A 16,569-nucleotide genomic window follows, 5' to 3' on the forward strand; every position below is an offset into this window, starting at 1 on the left:
TTTTAAAATTCAGTTTCTGTATTTTTTAAGGTTTTTGCAAGTGTGTGTGTGTGTGTGTGTGTGTGTGTGTGTGTGTGTAGGAGGGGGGTATATGTATGTTGGAGTACAAAGGAGTTGCCATTCAACAAAGCAGTTTATGAATTCAATGAATCTTGATCATGCAATAATACATTGACATATATATTTACCCTACATACTTTTTTCCTTTTCTTTTTTTTCTGTTCCTGGGGTTTGAACTCTGTTTGGGCACTGTTCCTGAGCTTCTTTTGCTCAATTCCAGCATTCTACCACTTGAGCCCTGGCTCTGCTTCTGGTTTTTTTGAGTAGTTTATTGGAGGTAAGAGTCCCATGTAGTTTTTTGCTGAGCTGGTTTTGAACCACAATCCTCAGATCTTAGCCCCCTGAACTAGGATTACAGCCATGATCCATGACATCCGACTTACCCTACATACTTTTAAATATTACCCTTCATACTTAAAAAAATAAAAAAAGACAAGAAAAGCCAGGCTCTGGTGGCTCACACCTGTAGTCCTAGCTCCTCAGGAGGATGAAATCTGAGGATCACAGTTCAAGTCAGCCTGGTCAAGAAAGTCTATGAGACTTGTAGAGTGCTAGCCTTTAGCAAAAGAAACTCAAGGAGCAGCTCCCAGGCCCTGAGTTCAAACCCTAGGGCCTGAAAAAGAAAGATAAAAGAAAAAAAAAAAGACTGCCAGCTGTTGGTAGGTCATGCTTATAATCCTAGCTATTCACGAAGCTGAGATCTGAAGTCTTGGTTCCTAAGTTCAAGTATGAGCATGAAAAAACAAAACAAGCAAATAGAAAATTTCTGTTTTGGTTTTGGTGTTTCTGGGATTTGAACATGGAGCCTCAACAGTCTCTCACTTAAACCATGCACCTAACCCTTTTGCTTTTTAGTTATCTTTTTTCTTTTAAATACAATTATTTTTATTTTCTTCCCAAGCCAAGAAAAGGGTGGAGGGAGGCAAAAGTCAGTTAAGAAGTGAACAATTACTAGATTTTCCCCCCTCATTTACTTACATTTTTGGTTTCCTATTCACTTACTACTATTTCAATCCCCAACAGTTGATGTTCTTTTTGATAATTTTTTCCTAGGGCTGGCATTGGACTTCTGTCCTTCTACCTATGCTCCCATTATCTGGGATTACAAGAGTACACCACTGCACTAGGCTCAAAACTATTTTTAAGCCAGTTATAAGTGACTCATACCTATAAGTCTAGCTACTCAAGAGGCTCAGTTCTGAGGACTCCTGTCCTCGGGCAGAGAAATCTGTGAGAATCTTATCTCAGATTAAAGAGCAGAAAGCAGGAAGTGGAGGTATTGCTCATGTATGAGAGTCCCATCCTGGAGTGAAAAGAGCAAGAGCTTGAAGCTGTGAGTTCAAGCACCAGCATTGGCATAAAAGCAGACAAACACTTTATAATGTTAGATTTACAGTGTGTATCTCAATCTACAGTGTAATTGTTTTAAATCATCATAAGTATCAATTGGAGTAGTTTTCAGTTCTTAGGTAAAAAGAGAAAAGCTGACTTAGTAAGAGAGGAGTGCTCATTTGGGGTTTTCCTCCAGCTGGTGAAGGCCAGCGTCTTCCACTTGTGTGCTGTAATCAACAATGAGGTAAAAAGTGATAGAAAAGGCACGTGTAAGGAAAACAACACAGTAACTTTTGTTTCTTTTTACCCAGGAAAAGACTACAAACAAAAGTTTGGTTGCTAGTTTTTTTGTTTGTTGTTGAAGTGAGCCCTAAGCTTACTTGTCATTGCTTATTTACTTATGCATTTAATTTTTATTATTGCTGATTTAAGAGGAGTTTTTGTTTTTAACCAAGAGAGGTTTTCCTAATAAATGTTAGCCTAAAAAATGTGAGAGTCCAGAGCTTCTCCTTGGAAACCAGGCTTTTGTTGTATGGAAACTATTTTGAGATGGATGCTGTGTCCTTAAGAAATGATTCAGGGAATCTGGCAACAAGAGGTGTTGCTAGGAAATCTAAGAAATAGGAGCTCAGTTGTTTAATTTCTCTGGTTTAGTTTGTCATAATTCCACAGTGGTCTATCCTAGTGACCAAATAATAAGCACGTAAGCAACAAGTTTCACTTCTAGATCTTTGATAGTTCGTCTTCCTCCTGAATACATTTAGTTATTGGTTAAATTTATGATATTTTGAAGACATTGGCTAATATTTCAGAAGTGATACATCATTTTTATTTTGAAGAAGGCTCTAAAAGCAGTTTTTGCAATATCATAGTTTAAAAATAACTTGCAGATAACTTTGTAGAAAGTTTACATTATTGTCTTTATTTGGGTTCTGAAAGAAAGCCTTCAAATTTAATTTAAGGGAGATAGTATTTCTTGCTAATTGAAATCCAGTGAGGTGTTAGGAACTAAAGTTAGAGTGCATCATGTAATTATTAGTTTAAGTGATGTACCATACTGAATTGTGAAAGCATTTCATTTTTAAAAAAATTTTTATTTGAAGTAATTCATTTTATTAGTTTAGATACTTTTGTTTTGTTTTGTTTTTGTTTTGCCAGTCCAGGGGCTTGGACTCAAGGCCTGAGCACTGTCCCTGGCTTCTTTTTGCTCAAGGCTAGCACTCTGCCACTTGAGCCACAGCGCCACCTGTGGCCGTTTTCTGTATATGTGGTGCTGGGGAATTGAACCCAGGGCTTCATGTATATGAGGCAAGCACTCTTGCCACTAGGCCATATTCCCAGCCCTAGTTTAGATACTTTTAAATAAATTGTAAAAAGCATTTAAGATTTTACATATATATTGCTTTAAGATGTGAAAATATATAAAAGACTATGCCTTTTGTCTTCATCCTTTACTTATTAACATTTTATTGTTTTATTATTATCATCACCTCACTTTTGGCATTGTCTTTTGTATTTTTTGGCCTGGGCACTGTCCCTGAGCTCTTTTGCTCAAGGCTAACTAACACTCTTACCACCCTGAGACACAGCTTAACTTCAGGTTTTCTGGTGTTTAATTGGAGATAGGAGTCTCATGTACTTTGCCGTCCAGGATAGCTTTGAACTGTGATCCTAAAATCACAGCCTCCTGAGAAGCTAGGATTACAGGCATGAGACACGGGCATCCAGTTGAGCATTAATATTTGTTCAGAAAAATAGAGTAAATTATAAACCTGAGGTCTCATCACTCTGAACCCTTCTGTGGGTATTGAGAACACTAGCATGCAATTAGCTCAGTTGTCCTGCTTGTTTCATCAGAGTATCTGAATAAGACAAAACAGAAAAAGCAAAAACAAAAATCCCATACTGGGATTGGAGGTATGGCTGAGTTGGTAGAGCACCAGCCAATGAATAAAAACATCAGTTACTGAATTCAAGTCCTAATCTGAAACCTCAAAAAATAAATAGCCCTTGGCTGGGAGCTGGTGGCTCATGCCTCAATCCTGGGTACTCAGGAGGCTGAGATCAGAGGATTGCAGTTGGAAGCCAGCTGGGGCATAAAAGCCCCCATGAGACTCTAATCACCAATAAACTACTCAAAAGCCAGAAGTGGAGCTGTGGCTTAAGTGGTAGATGTAAGGTCCACCCCCAGAGGGCTCCATTCAGATGCCCTTGTTTAAGTCTGAGCCCAGTTCCTGTGTTACCTAGGTAACTGGCACACCTGGAGGCAGTTACCTTTCCCTTCTCTGAGGTCACATCCAATCCAGCTCAACAGGAGTGTTCTTGCTCTTTCCTTTTCTCTCTTACTCTCTCTTGCTCCCTTTCTCTCTTTCTCTCTCCTGTTCTCTCTTTTACTCTTCCTCCTTCCCCTTTGTTTCCACATGCCTTTTGCTTTCCCCCCAGTAAACTTTTCTCTGCCTGAACCATGCAGCTTAGTGGTAGAGTATGCCTAGCATACATGAAGCCCTGGGTTCAATTCTTCAGTACTACATAAATTGAAAAAGCAGGAATGGCACTGTGGCACAAGTGGTAGCACTAGCCTTGAGCACAGAAAGGCTCAGGGACAGAGCCCAGGCCCTGAGATCAAGCCCCAGGACTGAAACAAAAGGAAAAAAAAAGAGAAATGTATGCAAATACGTATCATGCTACTGTCAGCTAGAGGTAGTGGAGTTCAAGTATTGTGCCTGATTGTTAGGCAGGAAATCTCAGTTGAACCATACCTCAGCTCCAGTTATTTAATTCTTAAGCCATGGATATCCTCCTTATAATGTTCTACTCCAAGAGTATCTATGAATCACACATCAGGCCATGATTCATTAGTTTACTCTCCCATGAAATAGCAAGCTGACACCTAAGAAGATTGTGTACTAAGATTATAAAACTCACAGGCAGACATGAAAATCCAAAATAATTCTGCAGTACATTCTACCTAATCTAAGATTTAGGGCAGACATGAAAATCCAAAACAATTCTGGAGTACATTCCATGTCATCTTATGATTCAGAGCAGATCATATTCTACACACATATGGGCAAACCACTTACATAACCACACCCACATAGGAGTAAGTTCCTGGTGTGTGGCCCTCTTCAATATGCATTTTATAACCTTAATGCTAACAGTGCCTATGAAATTCTTCTCTTCTTTTGTTTGCTTCTAGTCTTGGGGCTTGAACTCAGGGCCTGGGCGCTGTCCCTGAGCTTTTTTGCTCAAGGCTAACTTTCTACCACTTGAGCCACTGCTCCACTACCAGCTTTTTTGGTAATTAATTGGAGACAAGAGTCTCACAAAATCTTTCTGCCTGGGCTGGCCTTGAACCAAAATCTTCAGAGCTCAGCTTCCTAAGGAGCTAGGATTTGTAGGTGTGAGCTACCAGTACCTGGTTCCTATGGAATTATTATAAATGCCAATTCCTAGCATTTTCTGCCTAACCCCTGTGAAGAAGTACTTGGCATGAAGACATTAGATGCACAAAAATTTTACTCATCCCTTTAAGCTATCAAGTTAAGGGAAAATAAAGACAGACTAGTTGCTATGAGGAAGAGATTTAAGTAGGCAATCTGAGCTAGAAAATGAGGTTTTAATGAAGGTGGACAAAGAAGCAAGCATAAAGGATAAGAAGTCTGTCATTACAGTGGTACATGGTTAAGGCAACAAACAAGGAAGTGGCAACCAGGAGTCCCAAAGTGGCAAAACCCAGTTAATCAAGTTAAGTCACTTAAAACATGAGCAAGTGGCATGAATCTGATACTAATGTGACTAGAGATTCCTCATCTCTTTTTTTTTTTTTTTTCCTGGCCATTCCTGGGCCTTGGACTCAGGGCCTGAGCACAGTCCCTGGCTTCTTCCCGCTCAAGGCTAGCACTCTGCCACCTGAGCCACAGCGCCCCTTCTGGCCGTTTTCCTTATATGTGGTGCTGGGGAATCGAACCGAGAGCTTCATGTGTAGGAGGCAAGCGCTCTTGCCACTAGGCCATATTCCCAGCCCCTCTCATCTCTTTCTTGCTAGCTAATTAATTCTGGACAAGAAAGGAAAAGGTGTCCATAAAAGACAGTACTAAAGTAGTAACTGAAATTTGAATGGGGTTTATGGATTATATAGCAGTGTTTTATTGATGTTAATGTCCTGAGATTTTTGTTGTTTGTTTTTATTTTTATTTTTGGTGGTACTGGAGGCTTTGAACATAGTTGCCTCATGCTTGCCCAACAAATTCTTTACATTGCTTAGGCTGATCTTCAACTCCTGGCTTCAAGTAGTCCTGTTTCAGGCTTCTCAGTGGTAAGTACAAGTGTGTACTACTATACCAAGCTCCTCATAGTTTCTTTTATTCCAGTCTTGAGGCTTGAACACAGGACCTGGGCACTGTCCCTGAGCTTCTTTTGCTCAAGGTTAGCATAACACTTGAGCTGTGGCTCAAGCCACTTCTGGCTTTTTCTGCTTATGTGGTACTGAGGAATTGAATCCAGGGCTTCATGCATGCTAGACATTAAGCCACATTCCCAGCCCCACCATAGTTTCTTTTAATGATAAAAACATTCAATTTATGTTTAAAGTCAATTTAGGTAAGACATTTGGGATTTTAGAGAAGCATGATTTGAGCTCTGAAGAGTATACTGGGAAAGAGAAATATTTTTAGTGCCATGTTCCAAGTATGTACAAGGAAAATCTTTTTTTCTTTCTTTTTCTTGGTCATGGGGCTTGAATTCTGGGCCTGGGCACTGTCCCTGAGCTCTTCAGCTCAAGGCTAGTGCTCTATCGCTTGAGCCACAGCGCCACTTTGGTCTCATGGCCTTTTCTGCCTGGGTTGGCTTTGAACTGTGATCCTCAGATGTCAGCCTCCTGAGTAGCTAGGATTACAGGCGTGAACCACTGGTGACCAACTAAGAAGAATCTTTTTTTAAATTCTTGTGGCCATACATTAGTAAGAGCTGCAGATTATTAAGTAAATGCAAATTGGCTTTGACTGAAGAAAGAATTTCCTAGACTAGTTCGCCATCTGGTGTTCAATTTACAGTCAAGACTTGTGTGGCTTTTTAGTTTTATGTAGATGTTAGTTTGAATTGCTACATGTGTATTCTTGAAAGAAATTACAAATTTTGAACTGATAATGATATTTTTATCTCATTTTTGTAAGATCTTATGACATCTTTGTAGAACTGTATAACTGGAAAGAATAGTGTTCTCCAGGTTTTGTTAGCTACATCACATTCACATACTCTATATCAATATTGGTTATATTTAAAACATAAATTCTTCCCCAAAAGTCTATGACAAGGCTTAATTATAGTATTTTTTCCCAATACGGGGAACTGAGGGCTTCACGTTTGCTAGGCTGGTGCTTTACCACTTGCGTCACCTTCAACCCTTAATTAGACTATTATTTTTATATGGATGTTTGATAGTAGTTATGAATTATGTTGAATGGTCAAGCTCTAGGCTCTCAATAAATGTTTGAAGGAAAATTAAAAGGAAAAATTCTAGGCTAATAACTTGTATTTTTGAATGATTGAATGAATTGAAATAAATAGAATGGGTGCCAACCCGATGAATTCTGAGGGGTAGTTTGTTAACTGAAAACCAAGAATTTTAAGGGTACAGATGACTTCTAACTTTTGGGTCAATAATTAATTGAAGGAGAACTTCTGTCCTTCAGGATTCTTATAACCAATTAAAAATCTCAGTTTAATCTGGTTGCCAGCAGCTCATTCCTAGCTACTCAGGAGGCTGAAGATCTCTATTCAAAGCCAGTCTGGGCAGAAAAGTCTATGAGACTCTTATTTCCAATTAACTAGCAAAAAGGCACAAGTGGAACTGTGGCTCAATTGCTGGAGCACTAGTCTTGAGCAAAAGTGCTCAGTGACAGTGCCTATGCCTTTAGTTCAAGCATACACAGGCAGACACAAAATCTCAGTTTATAAACTTCAATTTGACATGTAACTAAAGCCTCCTTTCTTAAGAGTTAGATCATGGGCTGAATCAATTTGATTCTGTGGACCCAAGAAAAACCATGTGCAAGTTTATAAGTCATTGTGACAAATTGATTGTAGAAGTTTAGTAAATGAGGTCTTAGGCAAGCATTCCTTTCAAATGTGGGAAGAATTAAAAAGGCATTCTAAACACAGAGTTTTCCTGTCTACCAGGTAATTGACTCAAAAGCAATAACCTTGGGAAAAAGTTACTTATATTTATCATATTTTCCTAAAGATTTGTTATGTGTGTCACAAATAACCTGCACTTTATTTCTGGTTATAGGTGTTATATAGATTTATACCAAGATAATCTTTTAGCTTTGACTTCATATACATAGCAGAATTAAGAGTTTGTTTTTATGTCTGAAATGAGTAGAGAAAATTTTACTGCCTTTTCATATTTGGATACTCTATAAATTATTTCACAAATATTTAGTAAAGAATTGCACATATAGCAACTTGTCACCTATATTCTTTTTTTTGCCAGTCCTGGGCTTGGACTCAGGGCCTGAGCACTGAGCACTGTCCCTGGCTTCTTTTTGCCCAAGGCTAGCACTCTGCCACTTGAGCCACAGTGCCATTTCTGGCCTTTTAGTATATATGTGGTGCTGAGGAATCGAACCCAGGGCGTCATGTATACGAGGCAAGCACTCTTGCCACTAGACTTTATTCCCAGCCCCTATCAACTGTATTCTTTTTTTTTTTTTTTTTTTTTTGTGCCAGTCCTGGGCCTTGGACTCAGGGCCTGAGCTCTGTCCCTGGCTTTTCTTTGCTAAAGGCTAGCACTGTGCCACTTGAGCCACAGCACCTCTTCTGGCCATTTTCTGTATATGTGGTGCTGGGGAATTGAACCCAGGGCTTCATGTATATGAGTCAAGCACTCTTGCCACTAGGCCATATTCCCAGCCCTATCACCTATATTCTTTAGTTGTAAAGTAGTACTTTTTTGGTGGGTGGGCATTGCACTTGCTAGGTAGTCACTCTACCACAGTCATGCCTCCTGCTCCATTTTCCACTAGTTATTTTTTTAAATGTTTCTGTTAAATAAAATATATTTCCAGTCTGAAGTTCTAAAATGAGACAAAGAAGGACAATAAAAATGAGGATGCAGCAATTGTAAACATATCCACTGGTTATTTTAAGGTAGGGTCTCATTTCCTGTTGAGTCACATGCCTGGATAGTATTCAGTTATTTGAGGTTTCCCATTGTTGCTGGGGTGCCTGGAACATACACCTGCATCCCATTTTTTCCTCTGTGGTATTTCATGAACTTTTCTGCCTCTGCTGGTGTGAAACTATGGTTCTCCTGATCTCAGCTTCCTATGCTGTTTGTGATCATAGGTACACGCCTTTCATCCTATTGAAAAAGGATTTCATAAACTTTTCCTGCCTAGGCTAGCCTTGAACCCTGATCCTCCCATTCTTGGCCTCCAAAACAGTTAGGATTATAGAAGTGAGTCTAGCAATGGGTTTTAAAATCTGTATTTACAGGGGGCTGGGAATATGGCTTAGTGGCAAGAGTGCTTGCCTCATATACATGAAACCCTGGCTTCGATTCCTCAGCACCACATATATAGAAAACGGCCAGAAGTGGCGCTGTGGCTCAAGTGGCAGAGTGCTAGCCTTGAGCAAAAAGAAGCCAGGGACAGTGCTCAGGCCCTGAGTGAGTCCAAGCTCCAGGACTGGCAAAAAAAAAAAAAAAAAAAAAGAAAGAAAGAAAGAAAGAAAAATCTGTGTTTACATTATCCATATAATATTATATAATTTACGGTGTTCAAATTGTGTTTACATTTATTGTCTCACCACTCCCCCACACCTCAGTTTAATCCTATTAGATCAGCATGGTAGGTACTTTTTTTTTTATCACTGTTTTACAGATAAATAAGACTGAGTTATGAGAGGGATTGTGATTTCAGTAAATAAATTGGTACATGTGGAAATTCCTTAAAATATAAAAGGCTAAAATGATTTTTAAAAATTATTGTCTGGGAAGTAACAAACAGTACAAGAAATGTACCCAAGGCCTAATGTATGAAACAGGAACCTCTCTGTACATTACTTTGACAATAAATAAGAAAAAAATATTGTCTGTTAAGCTTTTTTCAATCATATTTCTCTTATTGTCAATCATATTCTTTCTCCCTGTGAGTGTTATCCTTTTCCGGATTCATACATCATACCATATTGGCCATTTGCTGTACAGCTGGTTAGCAATAACTTCTCTTCTCTGTAATAGTTTTGGTGGTATTCAGGGCAGGTTAGAAATAGTGGTTAGTATTACAATAGATTTTACAGGGCTGGGAATATGGCCTAGTGGCAAGAGTGCTTGCCTCGTATACATGAAGCCCTGGGTTCGATTCCCCAGCACCACATATATAGAAAACAGCCAGAAGTGGTGCTGTGGCTCCAGTGGCAGAGTGCTAGCCTTGAGTAAAAAAGAAGCCAGGGACAGTGCTCAGGCCCTGAGTCCAAGGCCCAGGACTGGCAAAAAAAAAAAAATATATATATATATATATATATATACATATATATTTTACAATTACTTCCGTGTTTTTCCCTAAATATTGAAGAACATTTTTAGCCCTTCCCACTATTTTATTTTGGTTAAGAGAACAGGTGAAAAATGTGTTTAAAACTTTTAAACTAAACTGAACATATACATAGTATATGTTTAAAGTATATAACATATACTTAGTTTGTACTATGTTATATAACATACATAACATATAACATAGTATGTACTATATGTATATAACATATACTATGTGTACTATGTGTATATAACATAGTATATATTATCAACATAGTATATGTTTAAAGTTTTAATTTTATAAGATGAGAAGCTCTGAAGATCTGTTACATACCAATATGAATATACCTAACATTTAAAATTGGCTAAGATGGTAAATATCATGTATTTTTATGGCAATTAAAAACCATTTTAAAATGGTAGAAAATAAAAGAAGTTTAACAAACATGAGCAACCTGCCATCTACACTGAGAAATGATATTTTCTGCAGTGATTTTGAAATGCTGAATCCTAGAGTCATGACTTGGCATACATTGAGCCTTCTCCAGCCTATGTCACTCAGGTAAAATATGAACCTGGCCTTAATTTTTAGTTAATATGGTGAGAAGGGAGCTCAATATGCTTCTTTTTCATTCATGTTTCCCTGGTAAGAAATAAAGATGTGTTATGTTTAGTGATTCTTCAATACTTTTACTAGGAACCTCTTCTCCAGATGTCTGCCTGGCACTCATTGTGAGCTATTTGGAGATCTCTTCAGCTTTGCAAAATTAATAAGTGATTAGTGTAAGATCCTAGGCCAGTCATCTATAATGTACAGAGGTTTATGCAGCTCTTCAATTTCTTCCAATAATGACTGTCTAAATCTCATTACTCCATGTTCTGTTAAAATGTTAGTAGACACTCTGGTTTTTTACTTGAGTATAAAGATTTAATTATAAAATAACTTTTCACTGGAAAGTAATTTATTAAAAAAGAGAATCTCCATAATAGCATAGTAATTTTTCCACGTATTAATTTTCCTCTTAGTACTACCTACTAGGCAAATACAGCAATCCAAATATGCAACCATGTATTATGGAACTTTAGCTTCCCTATCACTTTCAGTAAAATTCTTTTTTTTTTTTTTTTGGTGCCAGTCCTGGGGCTCGAATTCAGGGCCTGGACGCTGTCCCTGAGCTTCTTTTGCTCAAAGCTAGCACTCTACCACTTGAATCATAGTACCACTTCTGGCTTTTTTCGTTTTTGTGGTACGGAAGAATCGAACCCAAGCCTCCATATATGCTAGGCAAGCACTCTACTACTGAGCCACATTCCCAGCCCACTTTTAGTAAAATTCTTATCATGTCTCAAGAAAGCTCTGATTTCAACTTTTCTTACTTGCCCCTTTGCCTACCATACCTATCCTCCTTTCTTCTTCCTGTTCCTTGTATATTTTCATTTCTTCTTCACTCTAAGTCACTTACACTTGCTACCTAGAATTGTATTTTCCCATGTAGCTACAGCGGAATCTTTCTTAAATTCAGTTTGATTATCACTGATTAATCTTATGTAACCACTTAGCTATCTTTTTTTTTTTTTTTTTTTTTTTTGCTAGTCCTGGGCTTTGGACTCAGGGCCTGAGCACTGTCCCTGGCTTCTTTTTGCTCAAGGTTAGCACTCTGCCACGTGAGCCACAGTGTCACTTCTGGCCTTTTCTATATATGTGGTGCTGAGGAATTGGACCTAGGGCATCATGTACATGAAGCAAGAACTCTTGCCACTAGGCCATATTCCCAGCCCCCACTTAGCTATCTTTAGTCATATTTTCTACTTGGACTTTCCCTCTGGCTTTTCTTCATTATTATTATTATTATTATTATTATTATTTTCATTCCTTTAGAATATTTCTTTCATGAGTGTGGGGACCTTGGCTTTCGCTTCATCACTGTATCCTCTATATCTGAAGCAGTAGAGTAAGAGCTTAATAAATAGTTTGTTGAACAAATGAGTTAGTGGTTCTCTGCTGTGCCCTGCTATGTTCTAGGACACTACTCCAAGTGAAGAACAGAATTTATTCAGTGGATTGGCAATGCAGTAACTAATGTGAGAGTGCTTAGTCCTATATTAGAGCAACCTATAAATGTTGTGGGATCATAGATAAGAAAATAATTAATCTCTCCTAGAGATAGGTCAGGAGCTATTAGACATGAATTAATGTATTGCTGCTTTATATTTTACATTGAATCATTTTCCTGAGGCATTTTGCTGATTAGTTATTGACTAGTTCTTGAATTTCTGATATTTCACTTAACCTTGCCATCTACTTTTCTTTAAAAAGATAGTGTTAATGTTGACCTGGAGAGTGCTGTAAAAATTAATTGTTTAATGTTGTCTAAGTGCTTTGGAAATAAAAAAATGCTGTATAAACTTGAATGTTCTCAATTATATTAGCAACCACTTTAAGTTTTCAGTTGTTCAGCTACAACTATCTGTCACTTAGAAAGGAGGTTATTTTGGAAAGCCTTGTCATTTAAAGGTTGACATGGAATTTGAATTGTGTTATTAGCAGAAAACAATGTATACATTTACTGTTTCCTCTATTATTTCCTCATAAGAGTAATAACATACTATAACCCCCAGGAGGCAGTAGTGTACCAAGAAGAGCATATGCTTAGGCCTGGCTTCTCTTAGCAGAGAAGCCAGTCTGTTAATGATTAGGGACTTGATTTAATATGCAGAGATTGTCTTTCTAACTCATCAGATAGGGAGGAATTCAGCAGATAGTTTAACTTTCCTCTTCCTATAGCATTATATACTCTTGTGTTTAAGAAGTTTTCCTTCCTTAAAGAGATGATCTTACCTATTTCACTATGCAAAGTGTAATGATGTCTAGAGATTGTTATTTTATGTAAGAAGATCTCCCTTTATTCTATATTAGTCTTGCTATAGATTTCCCCATAAAAGTTATGAATACATTAAAATTCCTATACATTGAATCTTTAAAGTATGTACATTTTTCTCATATGAAGAATTTATTTATTTTATTTATTTATGTATTTTTTGCCAGACCTGGGGCTTGGACTCAGGGTTTGAGCACTATCCCTGGCCTCTTTGCTCAAGGCTAGCACTCTGCCACTTGAGCCACAGCGCCACTTCTGGCCGTTTTCTATATATGTGGTACTGGGGAATCAAACCCAGGGCTTCATGTATAAGAGGCAAACACTCTTGCCACTAGGCCATATTCCCAGCCCAATCTTACTTTATTTTTAAAGGATTCTTATGAACTTACATTAGTTGTACAAGGATAGTTTCATTGTGACATTTCTCTATATGCATGCATAAAACTTATCCCCTCTGGGCTGGGATGTAGCTCAGGGACAAAGCGCTTGCCTAGCAAGTGCAGCGTCCTGGGTTCGATCCCTAGTACCAAAAAAGAAAAGATAAAATACAGTTAAAAAAAACCCAACAACTTAACCCCTCTAAAACTCTGCTTTAGCTCCCTCTCCCCCCCTTTTTTTGTTGTCTGTGAGGCTTGAACTCAGAGCCTGGGCACTGTCACTGAACTCCTTTTTTTTTTTTTGCTCAAGGCTAGCATTCTACCACTTTGAGACACAGCACCACTTCCTGTTTTCTGGTGGCTAATTGGAGATTATTATCTCCAATCTCACAGACTTTCCTGCCTGGGCTGACTTAGAACAGATCTCAGCTTCCTGAGTAACTAGGATAACAGGCAGGAGCTGCCAGCACCTGGCCCCTTCCCCTTCTTAAAAGAATTTCAACATGTTTCATTGTTCTGTTTTCATACATGTATATAAAGCACTTCAACTATATTCACCCTCATTTACCCTCTCTGTTCACCTTTCCCTCTTGGATCCCCCCAACAGTGCGTATTTTAATCTCCTGTCATTTATTTATTTTTATCACATAGTAATTGTTCATGGGATTTTACTATGGTATTTCACATGGGCATATATCATATTTTAATCAGAATGGTTTTGTCTGTTGCTCTGTCCTTCCATGCTCCCCATTTTTTATACCTTTCAGTGAGACTGTCTTAATGCTGTCTTTATACTTAAGACACAGTATTACTTTAAATTGTACATTTATTTGTTTCTGCCACAGTGATTCTAATTTATGACAATTTTCTCTCAGATCTCAGAGGGTTTCATGTTACATTGTCTGTTAGAGTCTTGCTTTAGAGAGTCAGAATTAACTGTCTTTATGGAATTAGTAGTCTTTGAAAGAATATGATTCTTAATATTTAACCCCTACATATCACTTATACTTGAGCTTTAAAAATTAATATACTAGCCACAGTGTTTTCCTAAAGTGTGGAAAATTTAAAGGTTATTTTTGTGAGCCCCTTATTTCTTCCCCCATTATTTCCCCTCTAAATACTGACCTATCGTGCAGTATTAAAACAGAGTTAGTGCTGCCCATGTCCCTGCCCTGTAGTTTCTTGAAGATTAGGACTTGATTTTGAATATGAATGTGTTCAGGTTCAGTTTTTCAATACACAGCAAAGTCTTCAACAAATAGTTAAATGAATGCTGGATTTAAATGGAAATCTGAAAAAACCATGTTATTATTTGGGTAATCTAGAGATTGGAAGATTGAAGACTAATAGTAGTTTTGTCTTTGAGGATTTCAAAATACTTGTAGTAAAATTGAAGCATCTTATTGCAAAAAGTTTCAGTGCTGTTTTATTTTTTCCTTAACTAATGAAAGAAACTGGGCCCGTGAAGGCTTATTCATGGCATCTGTATTAAGTTAGTATGATATTCAGTGAAAAATATATGGCTCTTATCTCTGGGACTTGAACACATGAGATACATATATTACTATCTCATAAATTATTATTATTATTATTTTTTGGCCAGTCCTGGGCCTTGGACTCAGGGCCTGAGCACTGTCCCTGGCTTCTTCCCGCTCAAGGCTAGCACTCTGCCACTTGAGCCACAGCGCCGCTTCTGGCCGTTTTCTGTATATGTGGTGCTGGGGAATCGAACCTAGGGCCTCGTGTATCCGATGCAGGCACTCTTGCCACTAGGCTATATCCCCAGCCCTCATAAATTATTTTTGAAAAGATAAAAATCACTTGAAGACTCTATTGTTGGGAAGAAAATAATTAACCAAAAGGCAGTCATTATATAGATATTTATTTATAAGATTAATTCACACACACACATACACAGACACACATTTTTGGGTGCTGGTCCTGGAGCTTGAACTCAGGACCTAGTTGCTGTACTTGAGCTTTTTGCTTAAGGCTACTGCTCTACCATTTGAGCCATAGCTCCACTCTGGCTTTTTGCTAGTTAATTGGAGATGAGTCTCATGACATTCTTCCTAGGGTTGTCTTTGAATCATAATCCCCTGATTTCAGTCTCCTTAGAAGCTAGAATTACAGTCATAATCCACTGGCATCTGGCAATGCTGTGACACTTTAAGGCTCATCAATATATAATGTTTTCAGTTCCTGAACTTCCACAAGATGGGCCTGTACTGAAGGAAGCAGCTGTAAAATGAAGATAGTGACAAGCAGGGAAACAAAGAAATTTCACAAGGGATTGTGGGTATTTAATGTAGTCTTTAGCCCACTGTTCAATAAGCATGCTGTTTTTGTAGTATTGTATTCTACACTAACCTCTTGTCTTATCGCTCAGCTAATTTAGTCTTTTCTTGCTGGGGCTTGGACTGGCTTCTTTTTTGTTCAAAGCTAGCACTGTAGCTCTTGAGCCACAGTGCTACTTCCAGCTTTTTCTGTGTATGTGGTGCTGAGGAATCGAACCCAGGACTTCATGCATGCTAGGCAAATGCTCTACCACTAAGCTACATTCCTAGTCCCACACTCAGCTAATTTTAAGGAAGCTATGCAACATTTGTCATTATGTATTTGGTGTCCTGTGTTTTAACTTTCTCTCTTTTTTTTTTTTTTTTGCCAGTCCTGGGGCTTGGACTCAGGGCTTGAGCACTGTCCTTGGCTTCTTTTTGCTCAAGGACAGCACTCTGCCACTTGAGCCACAGCGCCACTTCTGGCCATTTTCTATATATGTGGTGCTGAGGAATCGAACCTAGGGCTTCATGTATATGAGGCAAGCACTCTTGCCACTAGGCCATATTCCCAGCCCCTCTGTTTTAACTTTCTATTCTCAGACATCAGGAGTTCTGCTGCTCCAGCACAATTTAATCTTTTTTTTTTTAAGTAGCATCATATAATTTGTAACTTTTTTTTCTTTATTGGTCGTGGGGTTTGAACTCCATCTGGGCGCTATCCCTGAGCTCTTCAGCTCAAGGGTAGTGCTCTACCACTTGAGCCACAGTGCCACTTCTGGTGGCTAATGAGATAAAAGTCTCATGGCCTTTCCTGCCTGGGCTGGCTTTGAACTACGATCCTCACAGATCTCAGCCTCCTGGGTAGCTGGTATTACAGGTATGAGCCACTGGCACACCCAGCTAATTTGTAACTTTTACTAACCGATTTATGTGAAAGCTTGTCTTTTATCCTGATTGTGAAGGTAAAAATAAATAAGAAATCTTGGGTAAAACTAATCTTTTAATTCCATTTGTTTTATATATGTTTTCATGATGTCCTTTTAAAAAATGACTTTGTAAAGTGAGAATATTGAAATGCTACAGGAGGAAGGATGGGTGGGTGA

At 38.3% G+C, this 16,569-nt stretch overlaps 1 protein-coding gene and 1 long non-coding RNA gene across 3 annotated transcripts in view; one reads left to right on the forward strand and one right to left on the reverse strand.

The window, feature by feature from the left end:
• Positions 1–16,569, forward strand: part of Ttc28 (tetratricopeptide repeat domain 28) — a 534,278-nt gene that overhangs the window by 31,571 nt on the left and 486,138 nt on the right. The window lies entirely within an intron of this gene.
• On the reverse strand, positions 6,729–8,745 carry LOC125348992. The gene is made up of 2 exons (XR_007210435.1): positions 8,317–8,745; positions 6,729–7,867 (listed from the first exon to the last, which is right to left on the reverse strand). It is a non-coding gene; the product is annotated as an uncharacterized LOC125348992 (long non-coding RNA).

This window comes from Perognathus longimembris, chromosome 3 (genome assembly GCF_023159225.1).
Source record: "Perognathus longimembris pacificus isolate PPM17 chromosome 3, ASM2315922v1, whole genome shotgun sequence".
Lineage (NCBI taxonomy): Eukaryota > Metazoa > Chordata > Mammalia > Rodentia > Heteromyidae > Perognathus > Perognathus longimembris.